Raw genomic sequence first — 15,230 nt, 5'->3', positions numbered from 1 at the left:
ACTCAGATTAGAGACACCCCCACTTCTCTGGTCCCTGCATATCTGTCCCTCTGGTTCTCTATTGCTAGAAACATTTGCAGGAATCCAAAGTCATTGTCCCTTGTGTGTGTGGGGGTGGGGGTGGGGGGTTCATCTACTTTTAATGTGAATCCCCCCAACCCAAATTCCTCAAAGCTATAATCCTGTCTGCAGCATCACAGTCATGTCCACAGCAGTTAACTGTGATGGAGGATCATAAGGCCAAACGAGGAATAAGCAGCTGGAGTAGAAGGAAGACTCCAGATAGTAAACTGGCCTTTCACAGAGCTCGTGCAATGCAAGGCCAGCTTCATTAGCCCATTTCATCACATGACACTGAGACACAAGCAGTGGAAATGCTTTGGCCTGGAGCCAGGAACAGAGCCCAAGTCGCCTGACTCCCACTCTAACCACTAGACCATGCTGCCTTTCCTAAGGGTTCAAAGATCTCACTTTTATGTAAAGGTCCTTGGCAATAGACAATAATAACAAATGGGGAGCTGAGAACCAGAAGTTATCTAATGGCAGACACGGCTGCTTCTGCCCCATGTTTTTCCAGGTGGTGTCAGTAGCTATTAAAAGCAAAGGTCTGATCTTCAGGGCTCCGAGCAGCCCCAGCTCCCACTCAGGGTCAGCCCATGAGTGACCAGCAGTGTGTGGGCAGAGTTACAAATGCTGCATATGTTCTACGGTGCAGAGGAAGCTACTGACATGCCTGGGAATGTCTATGCACTGCACACAGTAGGAGATAACCCATCACGCTGTGTGCAATGGTCTTGATCAGCTAGGATCCATCCAGGGTTATAGTCCAACTAGGGAGACCCTCTCTGTTCCCCCTTGCTGCCCTCTCCTGCTTTGCTATCACTACAAACTGCTGCTCCAGGGCTATTTCTAGTAAGGGAATGTGAGGCATTAGGAAAGGGTCCTGCTGGTGTTGCATTTTCCTTGGCAGTTTGGACTTTTTCTTCATGGAATACACTCCTCTAAGCAAGGCAACAGGCTGTAAACAAATGCCTGCTGGCATGGGGAAGGAGAACATATAAAGAAAACAATGAAGGGGACTGTTTGCACCATCTCCAGTTCCCTAAGGACCCAGGAGTCCTGTGCAATGCAAGGGGCAGATGGAGAGGAGGCAGACCCTGGAAACAAGGCTGGATTTCCCTCCCATCCTACTGTGAAATACAGAGCTTCCCACTGCTAGAGTACCAGTGTTCAAACTCCATCTCAGGGTACCAAACCTGATGTGCCACCTCATTCTCTGGAATCATTACCAACTCCTGGAATTGATCCTGATGCTACCCCATCTCCTGGGACATTCAAGGAATGAGGTGCCTGTCCTGACATTGGTTACAGGGTGTGATTCAATCCATACACAGCATCGCAAACTGTACGGTTTCAATGCAATCGGCAGTCGCTCCCATTAGATTCCTCCTTGCTCCTCAAACCAGAACAGAACCTTCCCCCTTCTGCCTTTAAGGAGAGACCACCACCCACTGAGGCATTTCATTTGAATCCTGAAATATGAAGCCCATCTAGTGAGGCTGCTGCAGACAAGCAGAGCTAATGGACGCTCCCCTCCCTCCCGTTAGCCACTGAGGAACCACAGCTCTACCCATCCATGAGTGGCCTAAGTTCGTGCAGCAGGATAGCCATCAGATCTGCCACTGCCATAGAAGCACTTAGCTCCTACCAGCTCTTGCTCTGTCGTTCCCATTGCCCCAACCCCCATCTCCCATCACACAGAGCTGAGCCCATGTGAAATTGGGTTGGAAAGGGATTTGCAGTCCTCCTTGCTTCTGCTGGGCTGGGTCACAGGCCGTGCCCTGCCTCAAGTGCTCATTGCCTGCACTGCCAGGCAGCAGGCACTGTGATGGACACGTTAAAGTGCATTGACAGCCCATTTCCAGTCAAAGTCATACTGCATCAGACTCAAAGCAGAGAAGGTTGGCAGCAGGTAAAGCCAACTCTGCCCATCAGCCTCAAATGAGCTCACTGCTTTAGCCATCGTTGTTCTAGAGCTTGGATTCTCAGCCTGGGGTCGCGACCTCCAAGGGGGTTGTGAACAAGTGGCAAGGGGTTGCATTAACGTTCCTCTCCTGTCCATATTGCTAAATGACAGGGGACCGGGTAGGTTCTGGCTAGATGGGACAGGATCCCAGTAAGGAAAAAGATGGGAAACATCATCCGAGATAAATGGTCCCAAGTATGTCAGTAACACGGCTGAAAGCTGTTTGGGGCTCTTCCGAAGACACTTAAGTACGATAGATAGATAGATAGATAGATAGATAGATAGATAGATGCCTCTAGTACTAATTCTTTATGATTTTTTATGCTCTCTACCCCCATTTTCCTAGCCCTGGCTATTGGTGAACTGCTTTGATCCATTCCTTCTGCCCGTGGCTTTCTGAGTCTATCCACCACATAGAAAGCTCCTCCAGCTTGCAGGCAGTTCTCCTTCCCCTCCCTCCCCTCTGGCTCCTGTACCCACCCCCCACCCACACACAGCCCCCCAGCCATCTCTTTCACTGACGGGCTGGCTCCAACTGAAACACAAATAAACTCTGCCATTAAACAAACCCTATAATTAGAAACCAGGTTTCCTAAATGAAGTGAAAAATGTAACGTTACCCTCTGTTTGTTCACTGGATGCTCCAGTCTTGTTCCATGACCCAGAGGGGTCATGCCCCGTGGTTTCTAAGAAGCCTTAATAAGGTAATGTTTAGGAGGTTACTATCTTTACAACTCTTGTCTTATTACAACTCGGTAAGAAAAACATTTGGGGCAAAGCACGCTTCCAAGGAGAGGGTTTGTTTTTTTTACTGCTTCACTGAGATGCTGTGGAAAGACCCTTCTTTGCCGAGGGTTCAGTTTCGGTATCTCCACAAAGATGATCCCTGGCTGCCCATTCTCCACTCCATAACCTCTGTCCCCCTGGCTGGCCGTGAAGGCCTGGGTGGTCCCATTTGGCTCTGGACTTCAAGGCCAGCAGTGAGCTGATTCAAAGTAGATTCTTGTACAATTTCCTCCTCCCTCATCTCCAGGACAAAGAGTCCTCTCCACTAGGAATAGGACTGACAACCCCCCTCCTCCTCCACACACACACACTTTCCACAGAGGCATCGCCATTTGAACTAGGAAATGGGTCCTGGCTGACATGGCTGATCATTAGAGTTGCCAACCCTCTCGGATTGCCCTGGAGTCTCCAGGAATTAAAGAGTGATTTAATTAAAGATAATGACATGTGATGAAACCTCCAGGAATTCATCCAACCAAAGTTGGCAACCGTACTGATTATAGATATACCCATGGAGGTCTATCTGGGGACTGGATCCATGACAATCCCTCATTTCCCCTGTATTTTATACATCCATCAATTGAGAGCACAGTGTCCCAGCTCTCAGGAGTGTGCTTTGCAACATCTGTGCTCTGGCCCTTGGCACATTATGCTGCTGTATAAATGGGATATGTCCTGTCTCCCTTCAAAGCAGCATGCTACATCCAATAGCACCCAACTACCTGGTGGAAACATCACTCTCTTCCACATGGGGTTGCACTACAAGGGAGCTTACAACACCCTCAGCCCCACTATCCCAGGTAGGAAGGCTGCCTGCACGAACCAGCAACTGGGAATGACACATATGGGCCAACATGCACAGCAAGTCCACCTACCAGACAGGGATCCCCCTGATTGGCTAAGTGGGATCTAGTAGAATGGACTGTAGTGCTCAGGGGATTGGTCAGGCATTAGGAAGGGTTTTACCTTTAGGTCACCAGCCTATCTCCCTCCCAGCCTGGGAGTGATGGGAAGTCCTTACAATCCAGTGTCCCTATGAGAAACGGGTTGGCGGGTCTTGATCCAGTCTCTAGTGGGAAACTCACACAAACGGCCATCCCAGTTAGCATTCTGGCTGCAGTCAGAACAGGAAGGCCAAGGGCTGAATGGGCCACTAAGGCCAAGCCATGTGCTCACCTCTGGAGTGTGACTGTTTCCTGGTAGAGGTGTGTTGCCAAGGAAGGATGGGGAAAGCTGGCCTTGCCGCACCTCTTCTGTGATTCAGCAGAGGACTCCAGTCTCCAGTGTTGTCAGCCCAGCACCCTGCCCCAGGACTACAGTCGATAACAATGTAAAACAAAAGAGAAGGCCCCCTGCTCCCAGCACACGCTGGTGAGTTAGCAGACACAAGCCAGATGGAAGGCCTTTGTTCAAGGCGCCCAGGCAAGCTCCTCTAGGAGAGGATAAGCAGGCGTAGGACAAGGTGCGTGTGTGCTCTGAACTTTGCTGTACTTCAGACAAGGAGCACAGACACTGATAACAAAACTCCCTCTCCAGTAACTCCAAGTTAATGTACAAACACACTGCATTTACAGCCTTTTAATCTGCGACATGACATCAGACAGGGACTGTTCAGAGATAGCCTGGGGTTTCTCAGCCCATATATTATTAAATGCAACAGAAGGCAGAACCTGGCTTCCTTGTTCCTCAATTGCATGCGCTGTCTAGATTACATGATGATGATCTTGTGACGGCTGGAATGATTAATGTGCATGCCAGGGTCAGCACTGCTCTGAAGTGTCATGCTCAAAACATGCCTGGGGTAGGTTTTCAGCCCACTTTGCTCTCTGCAGCTCTGATCATGGGGTTTGCAAATAAATGTTCCTGTTTCTCCATGGCCCAGGGGATAGGGAGTGGGATGGGAGACCTTTCACCTTGAGGTCTCTTCAAATCCTGTCCAGACTGGTAAGTGACCAAAAGTTGTCACCGGAAGGTGGCTACTCCATAGCTGCTCTATGGGAGTGTGAGAGTCTCAGGCCATTTCCCAGACCATGGTTAACACCCTTGGTAGGGTGATCAGATGTCCTGAATTTATAGGGACAATCCCGATTTTTGGGACTTTTTCTTATATAGGCTCCTATTACCCTCCACCCCCGTCCCGATTTTTCACATTTGCTGTCTGGTCACCCTAACCCTGGGTTACTGTCTCAGTGGAAGGCTGGGACCTGCCAGGTTGCCAGCAAGGTAACCTCTGGGGTGAGAGAGGCTTTCAGTTTCCATGGCCTCATCCATCCTAGGCCTCTCGGCTGAGAATGATATCAAAGCTGCTAACTGTGGCAGTCACCTCCTTTCCACAGGGCCGGTGCTACCATTTAGGCAAACTAGGCGGTTGCCTAGGGTACCAAGATTTGGGGGCGCCAAAAAGCGGGGCCCCCAATTTTTTTTTACATCTTTCCTACGCCCCCTCCCTGAGCGCGCGGTCACCGCTCCACTTCTCCCGCCTCCCAGGCTTGCAGCGCCAATCAGCTGTCTGGGGAGGAGAATTAGAGCGGGGGTGGCGTGCTCAGGGAGGAGGCAGAGCAGAGGTGAGCTGGGGTGGGGAGCTGCTGCATGGTTCCCGGGGGGGGGAGTGGAGAGCTGCCGTGGGGGGGGGGGGGCCGGCGGGGGGGGGGGGGGGGGGGAGCTGTGCAGGGCTGGGGGAGAGGGGTGCAAGGTAGGAGTTTCGCCTAGGGCACGAAACTTCCTTGCACCAGCCCTGCCTCTCCATTAGGACTAGGACTGAGCCCCCCACCTCTTTCCACAGAGGCATCGCCATTTGAACTAGCTTTGAACCTGTGACTCTAGCTGTGACAGCTTCTTTTTGCTATTCCCAATCCCTTAGGCCAGCAGCCCTCACCCTGCCATGCCTGTCAGGAGGTAAAACATTTACTACTGCACAGGAAAGCACTGCCCCGCTGCTTGTGCAGGTGAGCCTCACACACAGCTCTCTACATGGAGGGAAGCTTGACCTGGGGACAACTAGCCACCAAAGAGAGTTGTAAACGCTTGGGGGGTAGGGAACTGCTTAGCCGCCCATACCCCTAATGGGCAATCAGAGTTGTAGCCTTGGTCTTTTCTGCCCTGGGAAATGATTTACTTGGGCTTCTGCCCACAAGCAAAAATCCCCACAAGAAACCCCCTCAAACCCTAAAATGATGCCTTTTATCACCGACTCTGAAGGAACTGATGGCCTGGAAGAGATTCCAGCTCCTTCTGGCCCTGTCTCCGCCAAGTGGGAGATCAGGCTGTATGGGTCAGCTGGCAGCAGGTGCCGAAATGGCAGTGTGTAAATGAACGCATATGGCATGGCTGGCAGTCAGGAGAGAACGTGCTGTGCCTGGAGGGGAGTGAGGGGGAAATATCCCCAACACAAAATCAAACTGAGCCAATTCTAATGGCTGCTTCTTGAAGTGGCTAGTGTGCTCCTACAAAGACTGCAAGGATGGACACCGGAAGACCAGGCATGATCAAAACTGGCCCAGGCATGGTCTAAGAGGGCAGCTGCGAAACAGTGCCATCTAATGCTTTGACGTGGTTGGGCACAGATTAACTCAGGGCCATTAGCTGTGAAGTGCTTGCCAAGGGGTTGTGTGATTTGTTTGGCAGGAGAAGGCTTAAAGAAGAGTTTAACAATCCATCTCAAAAATCCCCATGGGACAACTTAATGGTTTGAAGTGAGAGCCAGGTACTGGCTCAGAAGTAAATGTTAGGATGTCTGCAGGCCATAAACCCTCCAGCAGCTGGAGCCTTGGCTGGTGTTGCTCAGGGCGCTGCTCCATTCCTCTAGGCAGACACAGGACCAATTAGGGAATGGTTTGGAGTCTTAATTTAGAATGGCATCCTGGCTGGCTGCATGGACAGCGCCGCTGGCGGGTAGTGGAGACACGGGCAGCAGCCAGGCCTAGATGGGAGCACAATAGAAGGGGGCTGTAGGGAGAAGCGGGTGACAGTACCTGCCCACCCTGTACCTGTCTGTCCGGAGCAGCAGCCAGTTGTGGGAGCTGCAAGGCAGAGTGACACTGAAGGGAAGTGTAGGAGGGCCATGGGTGCTAGTGACCAAGAGTCACTACCATTTGGTAGCTGTTCGTGGCCACCATATAATGATCTGGGGGGGGGGGTTCCTCACTTCTGCCTTGATGACAGGTGCCAACGTCCAATAACCCTGTCGAGCTGGTGCTAACTGGCCTCCGTTTGGCAATCTCAGCAAAGACCCATGATTCCACATGAGCCCTGGAAACGGAACTGCACGCTGCCAGTCTTTCGATAGCAGGAGGGTGGGCAACTTGCACGCCTGCTGTCCAGGCTGTGCCTCTTCTGGAGCTACAGAGACGCGTTATCAGCCGGTGCACCTGGTCTGGTGATCTCGCGATGGGGCGGTTTGATGTGCACACGCTGGCCAGAGACATCAAAGACTGCAGAGCATCATCCAGCTTAGCTGCTGTGCATTCCCAGACAGGGCACGTGTCTGTGTGTGTGTGTGGCTGCATTGCGTGGCTGCTCTGGACACGTGTATATGTGTGGCTGCTATGGACACGCACGTGTGTGTGTGTGTGGCTGCTACGGGCATGCATGTGTGTGTGTGTGTGCATGGCTGCTACAGACACGCATGTGTGTGTGGTCGCAGCGCACAGGTGTAAAGTACAAACGCATGCCGCACACCGCCAGAGCTGCCAAGCTGCAGTGCATATGGCTGCATGGCTGTATTGCTAGGAGTCCCTGGCTGGAGCGCTACCCTGCCAATGTGCCCTGTGCTGTTTGGCTTGTTTTAATGTAGCTGGCTGTGCTTCGGTCTCTCTGTGAAGCAGGGGGAGGGGCTGCACCTCAGCCATTAGCCTGGCCCCGCTCACTTTCTTTCCCAAGAACAGACAGGCACTTTGCCTCCTTCCCTTCTGTCTTTGGACACTTCTGTCAGGGGAAAATGGCTGCAGCCTGGACTGCACCTACCTTGTTCAGCCCCCCACGCTTTAGGCCTGACGTGGTGGCAGTGGCCGTGTAGCTGGGGCCTCTGCGTGGGTCTCTCGGGAAGATCAAAAGCAAGGCAGAGCACTCAGGGCCCTGCTGCCCTCCTGCATTTCCACAGCTGCAGCTGATTATTGCTGGGAATCCTGTAACCCGTTACTCCTGGAACATCAAACTTGGGCTTTGAAAGGAAACAAAAAACAGAGGTGGAAAGGCCTGCAGCCCTCCCTGCCCCCATCCAGAGAGAGCGCGGCAGGGAATCGAAGCGCAAAGCCCCAAGCAGCCTGGGTGAAGCTGATTCAAGGTGGTCTAACAGAAACTCCAGGCACCTCAGATGGTTCCGATGGAGCTGGCCTTTGGGAAGGAGCTGGAACTTCCTCAGGGAAAATATGCGGATGGTGCCAGAGCTTGGATAGTCTCTTTGGGTCTCTCCTCAATTCATGCTCTCTGCGCAAACAGCCTGAGCCGGAAGGGCTGCCAGGCCAGGGATCACCCTTAAAGCACCCAGAATCACTTGCCCTGATCATGGCTCCCTCGGGGAGGCTGGTTCTCAGATGGGCTCAGGTCAGAGGCCCTCTCTCTCTGTGCCCAAGGTCTGTCTTTGCTAGGTTCAGGAGGTCATTTCCTCAGGCCCTTTCTTCCTCCTCCAGTTAGCAAACATCCAGCTGTCATGGCCCCCTTGTGGGAAGCTCTTGTAGGTCCAGGAGCAGCAGCAGCAATCCCAGCTGCGCCTTTCTCTGTGGGTCTATCAACGCTGCGGCTGGGAGCGAGCCGCCCAGCCTGGGGAAGACAGACTTGCACCTGCGAGACTCCAGTTACCGTGCCAAAAATAGCAGTGTAGACGTCAGTGCAGTGATGGAGGCTTGAGCTAGCCACCTGAACTCAGACCCACCTGATCCCTGGTCCCAGCTCGAGTGGCTAGTCAGAGCCTCAGTCACATCCACACTGCTATTTTTAGCCCGCTAGCTCGAGCCCTGCTAGTGCAAGTCAGTCTACATGGGCTTGGATGTTTGCTCCAAGCTGCAATGTAGACATAGACCATGTGGCCTGGGGGCTAGGCTTCTCTTCTGTAGCCATCTTGGCCACCTCCACGTTGGCTTTGAGCTTGAGGGCTCTCTAGGACTATCCTTCCAATGAGCTCTCCAAGCTTCGCCCCTAGCCACCTGAACTACAGACTGGTCTTGGGCCAGTAGGGCCCATCCGTGGGTGTATTAGTCTGACGATGCCCGGGTGCCGAGGCAAAGGACACATCGGTCAGCGAGGGATCCCTACAGGTGACATGTGGGTCGCCCCAATTGCAGGCACCCAACCCTAGCAATGGGAAGGGTATGAAACCCATGATCCTAAGCTCAGGTGAACAGTCTTTCTTTGGCAGCTGCTCACAGCCGGGGGGAGGGAGGGCTGTGGGAAGGAGGAAGGAAGCTGCTAGGGTGATCTAGGAACAGGAGTCCAAGCAGGTTTTTTCCACCAGGTGCTCGGTATCAAAACGCACCAAGAGGAGGAAACAAAGAGAGTGCAGTGGGAAACCTGCGCATCTGGAACTCGTAACAGGCGACGTGCTGTAAACTCTGCCCTGGTGATAAATGCACTGGAGCAGTGGCGGCAGGATGTGCTGGAAGCCCTGGCGCCATTGGCCCTGCTCTGCTGACATGCTGTTTATTGACAACGGAGATCGTTTTTCTTCCTTGGGTTCTGAAAGCCTCCTCCCCTGGGCCTGTGTGATTGCATTGCCGGGCGTGCGCTGGAATGGGTCAGGGCTGAGATCTGAGGGGGTTGGAGGAAGCTTGAAGCAGAACAGAGATGGTGCATTTCGACTCACCCCATAGGATGGCTCTCAACTTGGCTGATATCTAATGTCTTTTGTCCAAGGATCTCAAAGCAATTTACAAACATTCATAAGCATGAGGTCAAACCTCACATCTCTCCTGTGAAATAAGCCAAAGTTCCAGATAGGCTGAAGCAGTAACATCCCAATTGCACAGAAGCAAATTAGACCACAGGGAGGTTTAGTAATTAGGCCAAGATCATACAGCAAGTTAGTGGCAGAGCCAGAACGGGAACCCAGGAGTCCTGGAACCCAAGCCCCCTGTGCTAGTTGCTAGGCACGCTATCTCCTTAAAAGGGCATCACACACTCAACGACTACAGTATGTTTAAAACTCTGCTACTCAAAGTTTGTGCATTAACTAAACAGCAACAACATTAAGGCCAAAGATAAAGTGATACTAAAATCCAATGGAAATCGCATGGGAAAAGCCTTCCTGTTGTGGGTGGGAAGCACTGGGGAATGCTGCTGTAGGCAACGGGACTTGAACCCCTACCCCATTGCACTGATGAATGCCATGGGGAGGGCACAGAGAGGGCACTGACCTCGACCAAGTGCCAGTAACAAATTCCTGGCTCCCCCGCCAGACGGGACATGTCTCTGTGTTTATGTAACTCAAGGAGTCGGCAGAATTAAGCGCTTTGCCTTTTTCCCTTTTTTGAGAACAGGGAGTTTAATTCCCACCAAACAATGTTCTTGTCCAACAAGTTTAAAATAAGCTCTTTTGGCCAGGGCTTCTCGCGAGTGCTAGCACGTCAAGCAGCAGTTTGTGCAAATATGGACTTGAGCAAAGAGCCCCAAGGCTACGCGGGCTAGGCCAGCTAGTACCTGCTGGGGGAGGATGGTCAGGCAATGACTGGGACAGCTGAAAAGTCTCTGCAATGCCCCAGGTCTTCCTCCTCCCCACCCAGCCGGCTGCTCCTTTCATGGAGTGGGATTCGCTCCGGTGGATGCTGCTGTTAGATGAAACATATGTGGGGGTCTGATGGATGGAAAATGTTATTCATGGCCCAGATGTGGGGGCCTCTCAGCTCCTGCACTGATATAGGTGAGAGCAGGGCTAGGCACCTTGTCTGTTAGCCCTCTCTCATTTCTCTTCTTGTGCACTGGGAGGTTTGCTCCTTCCCCCAGTTTAGTCCTTTAACCTGCAATTACAAGTTCAAAGCCCAGAGGGGACTGACTGAGCCTTCAGTTTGCCAAAACAGAGGAGACAATTGCAATTTACTGTCAGAGGGTCTCAAAAAACACAAGGTCCTGGCCCTTGCTGTGGGCACAAACGATCCCAGCACATGTCTCCCAAGGGTGTGGAGGGAGGGTGTGCCCTGATTGCCTGGCTAAAGCTGGTGCACTGGCTGATCCCCTCATCCCCAAAGCATGAGTAAGAACATAAGAATGGCCATACTGGGTCAAACCAAAGGTCCATCTAGCCCAGTACCTGTCTTCCGACAGTGGCCAGTGCCAGGTGCCCCAGAGGGAATGCACAGAAGAGGTAGTCATCAAGTGATCCATCCCCTGTCGCCCATTCCCAGCTTCTGGAAAACAGAGGCTAGGGACACCATATGTGTTTCTGCGCACTGGGTGCATAGCACTTTGGGCTCCTTTGGCGTGAATGGCCCATTCAGATTGGGAGGCGGCTGGATTCAGATCCTCTCTCTCCCACAGCCCCCTGCCCAATAACCACCCCACAAGTCTCTCCACCCAATCTATGTCCAGCTGCTCTCTGAATTCTAGTTCTCCTGAGACTCCACACCTACAGCTTATACGCTTTTCTCAGGAATACCCTGGCCAGTTCCTTCCCGATCAGCCATCACAATGGTACTTTGCCTTCCTACCAGGGGTGCTGGAACAATTTGTATAGTGGGGGTGCTGGGAACCATTGAACCAAACTGTAAACCCTGTATATGATGAAAACCACTTCAAGCCCGGGGGTGCAGTAGCACCCCCAGCACCCGTACGTCCAGCACCTATGCTTCCTACTCCCATTGACTGAGATTTAATGTTGGAGTCTTAGAACGGCATGTGGAACTATGGTCTCTGCATGCAGCGCTGCATTAACTGCCCATGGATTCTCAGTTGGTGCATGTGTACCACAGACACTGTGCACATAACTGCACATGCAAATTACAACCAAGTATTTTTGCCCATGCAGTTCTGAAAATCTGGGCCTTCCTCACTAATACTAATCATCCTGCTGCCTGGTGGGCACTGGCCGGTCTCACTAACGCCATCTCCCTCCTCCTGGCTTGGCCATGCCTCTACGCCTTCACCCCCACTGCACCGGCTATGGCCCCATAAAGGTACCTCTGGTCTGCAGAGGTGTCAGCACTTTCTCCTTTGGGTGAACCCCCAGCTAGAACAGCGAGTCCCCAAAGGCCAAAGCCACTATAACGCCCACTATTGGTGGAGTCATCAGAGGCAGAGTTTCCCTTTCCTAGGGGGATCAAGGCTTCTGCTACCCTGTGAGGTTGAGCTAGGGTGACCAGATGTCCCGATTTTATAGGGACAGTCCCAATTTTGGGGTCTTTTTCTTATATAGGCTCCTATTACCCCCCACCCCGATTTTTCACATTTGCTGTCTGGTCACCCTAGGCTGAGCAGAGGAGGCTGGGCCCAGCTCAGGGGACAGGCCTGAGAGGAGATTTGGATCTGCATGTCCCCAGAGTTATGGGATGTTCAGACCTGGGGGCCTGATTTGGGCCCCTCCCTAGCCTTGAGGGATGGTGACTTTTACCTTTCCATTGTCACATATCCTCTCAGGCTAGGCTGTCCTCAGAACTCACTAGCTAAGCAAGGGGCAGGGGAAAAGGCCAGGGTGTTTTGTGTATGAGATGGAGTGGAAACCCTAGTGCCCTGGGCAAAGACCACATTTACATCCCACCTTCCTAAAATCCTCACCTGCAGTTTCAAGTTATTCCTCACTTCCCCTCCTCAAAATGGCCATTACTGATGGAAAATGGCTGCTGCATCCTACCCTAGGGACGGCTGCATGGTAGTGGGGGGCAAGTGATTCCTGTAGACACCATTTGTAAAGTGCTTTGGGATCCTCCAGGAGAAAAAGCACAATGTGTGTGTGAAATTATTAGTTTGTTAATCACAGACCTGAAACAAACCTTTCTACAGAACTAGAACCCAGATGTGGAGCTCACCCTGGACTGTCATTAAATTAAGCGACAAATAGCACAGGCAATATGCAAATTGGGTTACAGGATGGGAGACGCACACTTGACTTTCTTTCTTCACCTCTCCTCTTTCTTCATTAAAATTCTCGAGGTTGGTTCTTTGTTTTCAGAAGGGTCATTTTAGCTGATTTCCATGGGGACCCCTAGTTTATTTGATTTCCAAGGGAACCTCAAAGGCAGCATCAGCTTCTCCACAGGCTGGGGGGAGGGGGAGGCAAATGGAAAGTCAATAGGAATGGGTGGAAAGTAGGGAACCACAGTAGTGGGTGATGATGGGGACAAGTTTATGTAAACAAATTAAAACAAACAAGAGCTTTGGCCGGGATCTTACGCCCCAGCTTTGGGGCACACACTGATCTCTGACTATTGGGTAGAAGGAAACTTTCCAGGAGGGTATCTTACCCCATAATCGCCCTCTCTAGGTTTGTTTCTCTGAAGGAGCTGGTGCTGGCTGCTCTTGGAGACAGGATACTGGGCTAGATGGACCTCAGGTCTGACCCAGTCTGGCAGTTCCTGAGAGCGATGGAGTGTGCGGCAGGACAAAGGCGGCTAAGCACGGCCTGGGAGAGTAACTGCCAGGAGTCTGGTGGCACCTCCAGAACGCTGAGTGGGCAACAGGCACCGGCAGGTCTCAGCAGAACTTTGCAAAGCTGAATTCTCCCGGTCCATGGCCTCTTTGCTCTGGTTGTAGGGCTGTGGGGCAGTGGCGCCGCACTGCAGAAGTGGGTTCCCTCCTAGAACGCAGTGGTGGAGCAACCCTGTGAGTCCATCCAGCCCATCTCCTTGCTGGGTCTGGGCTCAGCCCTGCTGCCCCCTCACCCATGCCTTTTAAACATCACCCTGGGATTTCCACCACTTTTCCCTGCAGACTCTGGGCCAAATTTGGTCCTGGGATAAGCAGTGATGACTCCACCTGAGTTTCACCTGCTTACAGCAGGCCTACACTTGGCCCATTCCTCTACACTGCTGCTCTCGCTCGCTCGGGTGCAGAGAGCAGCAGCCAGCCCCGCCCAGCCCAGCCCAGCAGTGCCAAAGCCGAAGCCCTGGCTGGAGAACGGTCCCTCCCGCAGAGCTAGGCTTTGGCCGCGGCCAGGCGAAATGGCCCCTTTTCTTCTTTAAGGAGAGTGGGAGAAACCACCAGCCCAGCTTATCAAATTTGGCCATGTCTGAAAAGCCCTCATTTCCTTTTCACCAAAAAAGATCAAAACCGGGTAATTGGCTCCCAGTGCAGATGCCTCTGAGCCTCTCTCATGTGTAAACAGCATTTCCAAGTGTTGATACAATCCAGACTGCTGCCGCTGCAAAAGCATCCCAAGTATTCCCAAGGCGCAGATGACCGCAGAATGGCTGCAGGCTCTGGGACTGCTGTAGGAACTTGCCCTGGGCAATGGGGTGAGGAGCCTGTGCCCCGATGTGATCCCAAGGTGCCAGCGGTGGGTCCTCCATTCAAACACCTCCTCCTCCAGCGGTCTGGGACAGGGATGGTGGCCGGGGGTCTGGGATCATATGCTGGAGCCTCTCTAGGGGCTAGTCCCACAAGCACCCGGGTGTTAAGAGACAGGATGCACTTGTAGCCATATCCCTGAGTGTGCTACAGCCCCGGGGACTGTTTCCTCGGTGACCTTCCTGCAGCATCCCCTATTGGTAGATACCTAGTGCTAACACCTGGTTGACATGTCACCAGCTGATGACCAGGAACAGCTGCCAGGCTTTGAGCTAGATAAGGGTTTGAGCCCCAGATTTCGCAGCGCTCCAGATTGAGGGGTGTTTGGGTTCAGGCATCTGTCTCAGCCCATTAGAGGCAGGGGGGCCCGCTACAACGTCTGGCTCTGATTTGAGTTCAGACTCTAGCGTTTGGGGGCATTTGATATGGGACCCAGTTCTGTGTTAACAGTCCCCTCTGCTCTTGTGTGCCTTGCAATAAGAGAGGACCACGCAGCAGTGCCCTGGCTGGCTCTAGCCCTCATGGGTCCGGAGAAAAGCTTGAACACGTGACCTGAGTGCAGCTCAGGAACTGGAAGGCAAAGAAAAAGAACAACGTGTTGCTTTGATAAAATCTCCTGACTCCTAGAACGCTTAGGGCTGGTCATGCTGGGAGAGTCCCTCGTAGCCCAAAGGCCGCAGCCTGTGTTTTGGGAGCAGGCTATCTGGGTTCCAGCCTTGCAGTTGGTACAAAGTTTGAAGCAGTCCGGGTCTGCAGCAAAGTGACAGGGGGCTCAGTTCTGTCTAGGTCCACTTGGAGCTGGGAAAGTGCTGGGGTGAAAGGTGCTTGAGGCACATCAGCTCTTGCTTATCATTGGGGGTGTGGGTGAGCAGGGAAGGAGGGAGAAGGGAAACCCCAAGGGACATAGAAGAACCCCACCTCTGCTCTCCAGCATCCACGCTAGGCTGAGGGAGAGGGCTGGGGATGATCGCCAGCGGGTGTCAAACCATTTGGC

This window comes from Trachemys scripta, chromosome 8 (genome assembly GCF_013100865.1).
Source record: "Trachemys scripta elegans isolate TJP31775 chromosome 8, CAS_Tse_1.0, whole genome shotgun sequence".
In the NCBI taxonomy this organism is placed as follows: domain Eukaryota; kingdom Metazoa; phylum Chordata; order Testudines; family Emydidae; genus Trachemys; species Trachemys scripta.
This window is presented reverse-complemented; position numbering follows the sequence as displayed.